The 9,802-nt window shown below is 44.8% G+C and overlaps 1 long non-coding RNA gene across 1 annotated transcript; it reads right to left on the bottom strand.

Moving 5' to 3' along the window:
* Positions 1-2,274: 2,274 nt before the first annotated feature.
* LOC138685169 (uncharacterized) lies at positions 2,275-4,359 on the bottom strand. Its single transcript, XR_011324453.1, has 2 exons — positions 3,635-4,359; positions 2,275-3,198 (listed from the first exon to the last, which is right to left on the bottom strand). It is a non-coding gene; the product is annotated as an uncharacterized lncRNA (long non-coding RNA).
* Between the last annotated feature and the right edge of the window lie 5,443 nt (positions 4,360-9,802).

Below are 9,802 nucleotides of genomic sequence, written 5' to 3'. Positions count from 1 at the left end.
GAATAGATGCATTAGGAAACCTTCCTTTCAATCCCCCACCAAATGATAGTTCCGAGGAAAAGGGTTTATGACCAGATTAATCTGGGGATGTGAGCAGGCAAACATTGAGTGCAGCAGGTCCTGGATACTCAGTGAGTTGGAGGCGATGCCAATGACAGGGAGCCAAAGCCAGGCTCACTGGTAATTGCAGCAAGAAGGTGCCTGGTATCCATGGCTTTGCAGAAGAAATGAGAGCGGTGTAATTGGCAGGAGGGAGCAGGTGTGAAAAGCCCAAAGGCATGATCCTAAAACAGCCACAGCCACTTAAAAATCAAATCCCAACCACCCTCAAAAGTGTTTCTCCCTTTGCAGCTCTGCTCAGTGCTTCCTTGGGAGAGAACAGTCCTGCCATTCTCTCCTTCCATGGACATCTAATTGGGACTTTTTGGAACAGCCAGACCATGAAGGAGCAATTTACTGCTCACTCTGCCTAGAAAATGAGAACCATGCCCCTGCAAGATGGGTCTGGTCTATGCCAGCCCATAGCTCTGGGAACAGGGGCAGAAGAGGAAGGAGCTCTTGCAAAGCACATAAAAATGGTCATCTGGAGATGGCAGCCACTGTGGGACTGCATGTGCTTTTTTTAAAAAACTGAAGAGAGGTGGGGGGGTGTCATTATTTCCAGGCTGTTGGTGTTAAGCTGAATGTCGTGTGAGAGGTATGGCACTGTCTTGAAGCAGGTGGGAAGTACTTAAAAGGCCATTATAGGGAGCAACAACCCATGCATAAGGGCAGGAACCTGGCCCCAAAGAGAGGGCTATCCAGTAGCAGCATTGCTTAGAGGCAATGACCAGGACAGACTTCTTAGACATGACTGCCTTGTGCTGCAACATGAGACTTGTCCCTGGGGGACTATGGCTGCAAACGGATGCAAGTGGAGGACCACGGTCTCCACGGAAGGCAGGCAGGCAGGCAGGTGGAGGTGTCTGATAGTTGTAGAGACCTCTTCTTGCCTGATCTCACTGGGTATTGCATCTATGTAGCAGAGGTTGAGAGGCTGCTCAAGGTCACGGCAGAAGCTTGGGGCTGGCTCTTGGACTGCCTCATTACAAAGCTACTCAGACCTGTGTCTTCCCTGGTTGGTGGGGGGGGTCAAAGCTGCTAACACCTCTCAGTCCTTTCCTTGAAGCAGATTTTGTCCATACAGCAAAGGTATGAACTTGGGCTTTGAGAAATATCCTCTCCTCATCCCATAAGTGGTGTGCAGCATCAGTTAATCACCTTCAAACCCTGCCATTTCCTACCTCTACTTTGCAGCGCTCAAAAGGATTTTGAAAGCCTGTGGAAATAGCTTCATATTGGCATGGTTCTGCCCTTAGAAATGCACATGTGTTTTAGGAACAGTGGGTTTGGAGATGTGGATGGCCCTTGACTTCAGTCCCCTGGGGGGACTTCTGTCTTCTCTGGGGTCCATTGGCTGGGACTGGACCACAACAAAGAACTGAACACAGCATCCTGCCTCCTCTAGGCAATAGCAGTTGTGTCCTACAGAGCTAGTAGTATGAGGGGTGCCAGTGGAGGCCACTGGAGTTCACGCATTGCTGGTGATACAGGCTTCTAGCACACTGTGGCTTTTACTTATTAAATTCTGCTCCCCCCACTCCAAAGGAAACTTAGGAAACTGTTTAAATTTTTGTAGGTGAAGCCAAGCATTCAAATGCTAGGAAATGCCAGATTTATAGTTGCCACTGTAATCTCACACATGTGCTTTGATACAGCCTTTAGTAACCTGACTCCCTGCATTTCTCAAAAAGACTGCATAGGGAGCTGAATTACGGCTGCCCAGATAAGCTTGGATCAGGCATTTCCAGCTTCTGAGTACCTAACTCTCCCACCTACGCAGCTCTTCGACACTGCGTGGTATAAGCATGCAGGCAAGGCAGGTGACACAGTGTTTTGTGTGCAGGGTAGCTCAGGGTGTTGCAAGGTGAGAGCATGCAGGTCACCCTGGTGTTGTATGACTTTGAGGTTGCTGCACCTGAGAACTGACCCTGATCATCTCCGCTCTCAGAGCACTTAAATTTTGTAGGTTTCCTGCTGCAGTGGTTTTACTTTTGCAGGCAGCTTTGAAAAGTGGTGGCACCTGACCTCCACTGAAACCAAAGGCATGACTCCACTGACCTCTGAGCATCGCCTGTAATATTCTCTCCAGAAATCCCCAGAGGTGCATTCCCCACTGAGCCCACCTGTGTTTGTTACAGTATGATAGAAAGCAAAATATTTTTTCTGAGAGGATGGAGTTAATATCTTGTTCATTCACGAGTCTGCTTAGGAATTCATATTATAGGTATTACCTAACTACAGAGTCCAGTGCCAGCACTTTGTGAGCAAGTTTTGGTTGAGGTGAGCAAGTTTTGGTTGAAATAAGAAAGCCGTAAGACTGCAGCCTGGGTGGGAAGGCACGGAGGACTGGGAAATCAAGTTACTGGCTGTGAAATTCCACCTGAGTTTTGTTTTCTGGTTTCAGGATAACAGTGAGACCTGTCCATGTCTCCCGGTTCATGGTGTGTGGCGCCTGATGCAAGCAAGGGTTAAGGTCATTACAGTTTCTAGAGGTCTGTCTTATTGCAGGCTGGGACTCTGAGGTTCAGTGATGTCCATCTACTTGGTCTCAATTTACAGGGTTATGCTGAAAGTATGTGTGGATTAGGCAGGAAACAGAGCTGCAGAGGTCCAGATCCACACATGGACTGAGGTGATGGATTGCACTGGAGTGGCTCCTCAGAGACAAAGTCAAGGGCATGCATACTAGTATCATGAACACAGCCTAAGTCTCCTGTGGCACTCCTCTTGCTTCTCAGCTGATGCTCTTCATGGCCAGATAGTGTTTCCTTTTATCTCTCTCTCTTCTATTTCTCTGCAAAAAAAATTCCTACTCTGTATCTTATTTTTTTGTTGCTTTTGTGTCAGAATGGATCTTTGATTGCAAGCCTTCGCATATCTCAATCAAGTTGGGTCCTTTCTTGTTCACACACTGCTGGAGATAATAAAGCCTCAGCAAAATGTACTTTGCTAACATCTTTGTGTCCTGTGGGCAGGACACATCCAGGTGTTTCTCCTGTAGCTGTGCAGAATATATCATGGCAGCTGGTGTAAGGAATATTTTTGGTATAACTTTACCCTGTTGCCTTTCTGACGCTCACAACGCATGGAGGTACTCTGCAAAGCAAACCAGAAAAAGAACAGGAAGCTTTTTTTCTCTTGGCTTCAGTCTCCTCCTTCCTTCTGCAAAAACTTTTGATTTTGTCTGTCCACAGAGGACTTTGACTAGAAAATTGGAGAAATTATGTCATGAGATTAAAGCTGCAGGGGAAGGGCCCGCTTTAATTTCCCTATGATATACACATCCCATGTTCAAGGACCACAGACATCTTTTTTTTGCAGGTGTTGCCCCAGTGCAGAATTAAAAGATGGTAGGACTGGAGTTAGCTCATGAGAATACTCACACCAGATTCCACCACTGCTCCATGAGCAGCTTCATGCCTGCTGTGCTCTGCTGCAGTGGCTTAGAAACAGTACCCATCCCTTGGTTTGGAAGAAGCAAACTCTGAACCACCTAATGAAGTTGCTTAATAAGAAAGACATTGGACAATACCTCGTATAGGGTGCCAAGATGGTGTGGGGTCACTCTGGGCTTGCGGTCTTGGCTGAGTCTCCAGGTTGCAAGCTGAGAGCCCTAAACAGAGCCCATGGGAGAGATGCCTTCCTGAAGAGATGGTACAGAAAATACTCTTTGCACGGTGGGTTTGAATCACCCATGTGGCTGCTGGAAGAGAACGATGACTCTGCTTGCCTGACAGACTTGTATAAAAGAGGAGGTCCAGCCAATGCTGGGGTTGCTCTGACCTGTGCTTCGCTCCCAAGCCCCGAGTAGAGGTGTTTTGCAAATGAAAGGTTCCTGTGTGTTTTCCTCTCCTACATTGAGACTCCAGTATCCTTCACATCTTAGAGAAGCTATGATTAAAGCCAGTGCAGAGGACTTATACCCTGTTCCCCATCTCTTCCCCCAATAATCCAAACCTGAACTGAACAACCTTCATAGCTGCATGTATGCGTTATAATAACTTACAGTAGAAGATAGAATTCTGATGAGCTGAGCCGATTCATATCCTTTGAAAGGAGAAATGACACATCTATTTCTTGAGACATGGAATGTATCTCAGTAGCTCATGGAACTGGACATGAGAATGAATCAGATGGATGAATCATGAATTACAGAGCAGTCAAAATACAGTTCAGTTTTCTTTAGAAATCAGTCATTTGAAGGAAGTTGTCAGAAGATCAGCTGAAACTGATATGACCTTGTGTTGTCTCAGATCTGAAGGCTGAATAATTGTGTGGTTGACCTAATCATACAAAAATGTTAACATTAATGACTAATAGAAATTCCCCACTTAAAGAAAACATCTGCATGTTCCAAAATTCAAATGTTTGGAGATTCCCAGTTAGGACCATCTCTGAAAAACAATTTCCCTGAATTCAAAACTGTCTTGGTGTTTAACAATTATTTACATTACAGCTGGTGTTTAGTTAACCGTACTTTCTTTTAAGCTATCTGGTGGGATCCAATTCAGGCCACATTGGAGGATTTCTGTCTATCTCAACCTGCTATTTAAAAATGGTCCTTTTGACTATTTCTTTCATATAACACCAGCAGTGAGAGTCCACTCTCAACTGAAGATGCAATAAAAGGGAGAGGGCATGGGAAGACAGATGGAAAACAGATTTTCCTTGGAAAAAGAGCAAGAGTTGACTCGCTCCCAATCTATAAAATACCTCTTTGGGGAGACAATTTTGGATATGAGAGAGTTTTATCCAGAAGGTGAAGACATAGGGATGTATCACCTCAGGAGAAGACTGATTCTACAGCAAGGAAGGTAATTCCCATTCTCACAATTCACACACTGCTCCTGGATTGCAGTAAAATTGTTTCATTTGGATGTGGGAAGCCATACACCTTGTTCTTTTTCAGATTCATCTTAGTGCCCTTTAGCACTAGATGAGCTATCCATGGGGAGAGAAAAGAGGAGGGAGAGTATTACTCAAATGAAGGATGAAGCTCTTGGCTACAGATTTGAAAGTGATTACAGGAAGAAGCCGTCACCAAGAAAATGCAAACTTTGAAATGTATCTGATGTGGCTCCTTGCCAGCCAGAGGGGCAGAAGCCACACGAACCACCAGTGGAGCCCTGTTGTGTCCTAGGGATTGGTCTCCTTCTCCGTTCCATTTATGCTTAGTATAGTGGTCTTTGTTGAGCTGTAGCTTTGATAGAGCTGCTTTGCATCTGTTCAGGAGCTCTTGGCACATGCATAAGGCAATTTAAGATCACTTACCCTGTTGGTACCTAAAGAAGATTCCCTGCATGCTGGTCCTTTCACTCTTCTGTCTTTTCTCTTGAAGAGTCTGTTAAATCACGATTGGAAACATCCACTGGAAGATTTTCAGTTCACGTATGATTAGGTATTTTTTCACCAAGCTGCAGTTCTGTTTGCCTGTAATTTACTAACATCATTCAGAGACCACGTATGATGAATCAATGCACTCTGCTTGCACTGGTGTTGTCATATCTCTCATGCTTTCCTGGGTTGTATGCTGCAGTCAGATGTAAACTATTGTGCCTGATCCAGGGAAGTCCTCTGGTTTGTGTGATGCATGAGGCTAGGGTAGGTTGCCACAGTGGTCTGTTTGGCTATGACCTATGAAACAAAGAAATCTTCTAAATGAAAGGCTGACAGTGGAAATTTTTGGCTAAAAAGGGATAGCAGAAGTCCTTTCCCACTGACGTCTTTGAGATCTTGGTGACAGAGCAGGACGTACAGGGCAAGGGGTAAAGGCATGGAAATGGAGAGTAAGTGCTCCATCAAAATGCTCTGGCTGAGCCTGGAAGCATGTCTTGAGCCTGTCTGAAGTTGGAACAAAAGAGATCTCATGGGGTAAGCACAGCTGTTTACCCAAAGCATGTGAGTCAGCCATGGACAGGACTGGTGCCATGGGCAAGCATGGCCAGGACGAGCAGGGAAAGAAAAACTTGGTGCATGCAGCCAGAGCACTCCTTCCTAACACCAAAATACTTCATCCCAGTTCATAGTCACTCTGATGTGGCCAAACCCCTGCACACCAAATTATTTGGGAATGATTTTTGGACCGCTCCATATATTTGCACAACCGAAGTGCTAAGAAGACACACAGCAACTAAAGCAGAACTGCTGCTATAGCCTGTCCATAACATGTGAGATGGGATTCAGCAAATTCAAATAGCTCCTTCATCATGCAAACTGCAGCCTATCTCTGGGCAAAGAGACTAGGTCAATCACACATGCTCTGGTGCTAATTATTTACTTCATTCCCATGTTGTGGCAAAGAAGGACAGGCTAAAGCAAAAGAGGGCTCCAGGACATTGAAAACCATTGGATACCCTGGAACAAATTGAGATCAGGAAATACAAGGACAACCTGTGGATCAAAGGGTATGAATCCAGGTTCCCAGATAAAGGGGTGATTATGTGAGCAGTTAAGGAGGGATTAGAATCGTAGGTGATAATAGTAAGCAGCTGGAAAGGGAGGCCATAAAGAGCCAGAAATAAAATAAAAGACAGGTGGACAAAAAGAACAGATGAGAGAGGTGTGATGGGAATCCTACCCCAATTAAAAATATGAAACAAAGTGCTCTGGTGCACCTCATGTTCATATAAAAGTATGAAATGAGGCACCCTGTGAGGTGCTCTGACTCCAGGTGATACCCTGGCTTCTTCCACATCTTCCTGGGTTCTGATTTGGGCAGGAGACTATGTTCCCTGGAAAAGGGATCCTCTTAAGAGGTGCCTGTGTGATAAGTGAAGTCTTCGAAGTGTTACTGAAATGCCACTCCTGTTTCATAGGACTGTGGTCAGGCAGACAACCATTCTAGATGCCTCCAGCTTTTCCTTCATATATGATGTTTCTTTCTTAGCCAGAACATGAGTGTGTTGAGCTGGAAGGAAAAAGCCTCACAGATTTTGTGAAAAACACTGAACATCCTGTGCCAGGAGCCAGTTTTCACCTTTGCTGCAGGCTTGTAGCTGGGATTCAACCAGGAGACTTTATAGCTCATACCGAGAGTCATGGTTGCTTGCTCATCTTTCAATGTGTTTTAGGTCTACAAGACCTGGGTCTAAGTTCTGTGGCTGACCTGCCTGTAGATCCATTGCAAAGGGTGACTCTTACAGGAAAGTTGAGCTAGTCTAGCCTTTCAGCAAAGTTTTTCATTCTTACGTGGCTAGTCCACACTTAAGGTTCAGCAAAATGGCTTTCACATGCATGCTGGACCCATCTTTGCACTGAAAAACTAGAGCTCCGCTATTTCCAATTCTGGTTCTTTGTAACTTTTACTTGGAGTCCTTGTATTTCCTTTTCACTGCTCAGGAAACTCTTTGAAGCTAAAGACAATAGCACATGGCAGAAAGGAAGGAGTAAAGCCAAGTTAACTTAAATTTGCTTTTATTCCTTCCTTTAGAATAAGAAGCTATCCCAAGCCCTTTGTATTGATGCATGACCCGATCTCTTTGCTATAGCTCTCCTCTTTTTATTCCTCCTGCAAGAACCATCACATTTATGTATGAAAAACCAAATTATATGTTTAGAACATGAAGAAGGCAAGGATGTGTCCTGAGACTTCCAGCCTTAGTTTGGGGGTTTTCAGAGCTGTGACACCTATCAATCAGGAGCCTGGTGAAGAAGAGGAGGCAAACTCATAGTAGGAGTTGCACCACTTTCTCACCACTTGTGCACAGGCCACCTTCCCATAAAGGCAGAAGGAAGGCTAGGATCAACCACCCATCAGCTAGGATGTGGGCAAGTGGGGCTGGAGTTTGGAGGATTTTGTGAACATTTTGTCCGGCACAGCTGCTTCTCCTTGTTGCCAATGAAAATCCCTTGCTTTTTACAGCTTCCCGCCTTGTCTCATCCCCTGCACAACTCCTGCTGGAAAAGTTAAAATGCCAGCATTCTGGAGGCTTTATTTGCTGTCCTTTCATGTGCAGGGCCGGTGCGTTGGTTTTTTTTTTTAACGTTTTCCTGGTCATACCTTCCCTTGCTTTTTCTAGCCAGTGACTACTTGCCAAAAGGACCTTTTTAATAGCTAAATAATTGAACTGTTGCAGTTGGAGCTGCCTCAAAATCTCAGTGAATTTTAAAGGGAGAATCTTAAGACAACTGGGGAATAATAATATATCTTTTGAAGCCAGAGGAAAATCTGTGGAATCCTGAAGTTATTTCTCCTTCTCCACCCTGTAAACAGTTCCTAAAATGTTCTCCTAAGCTAAACTGAAGCCCCACATTTGTAACCAACCTTCTTGTCACTGTGAATGCCCATGATAGAGTAGGAAACTATGTAGTAAATAACAAGCTTATGGTTTGAAAGAGACTAATGTAAACAGTGGGAGAGAGCTTGAAGTTGAAGAGAGTGTCTCCCTGATCAGGTCTTCTGCTGGAAGCCTGATGAGTTGGAGAGGGAGGGGGCAATTGTCCCATTTCTTTTACGTGAACAAATAAATGTGAGTTCCAAGTAGGGGGAATGGTCCAGTGATGCTGGTTTGGGATTTGGGAGATCACAGCTCACTTTGCAGCTCTTCCAGAACTTCCCAGTGTGAATTTAGGCTAGCATCCAAGATGTGACAATTCAGCTAAAGATACTCTTCATGCAAGAAACTTGCATCCAGTGGAGCAGGGTCACCCACGGCTCATGAGAGGAGTCTCTTCTGCTGGGTCCCTTCAACTTTTTTAAAAGAAAAGAAAAAAAAAACAAAATAAAAATGTAGCAGGGACACTAAATTTCCAGGCCTCCAGTCTCTTGTGATTTTTAAAATTGTTCTTACTGCTTTGCTTCCCCTTAAAATGTTTCAGGCAGCCCTCGAAAGTGGTGGCTGAAAGGGTCCAGAGAGAGAGGCTGGGAGTGATTCACTGTTGCACTTTTTCAGTTTGGATATAAAAAAGGTGACTGATTTTTTAGAGGGTACATCTGCCTATTTCCAGCTCTGTGCAGGAAGCCAGGACCAGGGGTCCAAGGTAGCTTTCCTTTAGCTCTTGCACCATGACTAATGTAGATTCAACTAACCACATCTGCTGTCAGTTGCATCTGTCCAGCTGTTATGCTGAAATCAGTGCTTTTCCTCTTGTTTTATGTTTAGACTAACGCTTAAGTCCAACAGGACTATTTGGCTTGTCCCAGCTGGTGCTTGGGCATGTTTTGGACACTCTTTTTCCTACTGATTATATCAAGAAGTAATTGTCTTCTGTATCTACAATGGGTTTTGATAATTTATTCCTAAATGTGGGGTTTGCTTTTGCTATCCCACTGGAGCTGCCACAAAAGGCGCAGAGAGCAGGAGGGAGGTAAATCTCTTCTGGTTTTATCTGAACATTTCCTCAGGTCTGTGTAAAGTAGGGCTGAATTCCTGGGCTCGATTTATTGCTCATTAATATCAGTGCTAGTATCTCTGTTGGGTTTAACTTGTACTGTCCAGGTCTGGCTTCCCTCAGTGATGGATGCACAGGCTGCAGCAATGAAATGTATTGCCCTGCAGCAGCTGCCTCTTCCACCAGCTCCCTAGCTGCAGTCGAGGTTTTGTAAGCAAAAAAAGGAAGGAAAATATTACAGCCACTTGTCCTGTGCTGCAGAAGGACCTTTCCTTTCTTTCTTGCAGTTCTTCAGTCTGTCCAGTCATCACAATCCTCTGCAAGAATGCACTGGTCAGTCTCACCAGAGAAATACAAGGGAAGAGTTACA

This window comes from Haliaeetus albicilla, chromosome 4, assembly GCF_947461875.1.
Source record: "Haliaeetus albicilla chromosome 4, bHalAlb1.1, whole genome shotgun sequence".
Lineage (NCBI taxonomy): Eukaryota > Metazoa > Chordata > Aves > Accipitriformes > Accipitridae > Haliaeetus > Haliaeetus albicilla.
The sequence above is the reverse complement of the archived record's forward strand: the minus strand, read 5'-3'. Positions and strand labels throughout refer to the sequence as shown.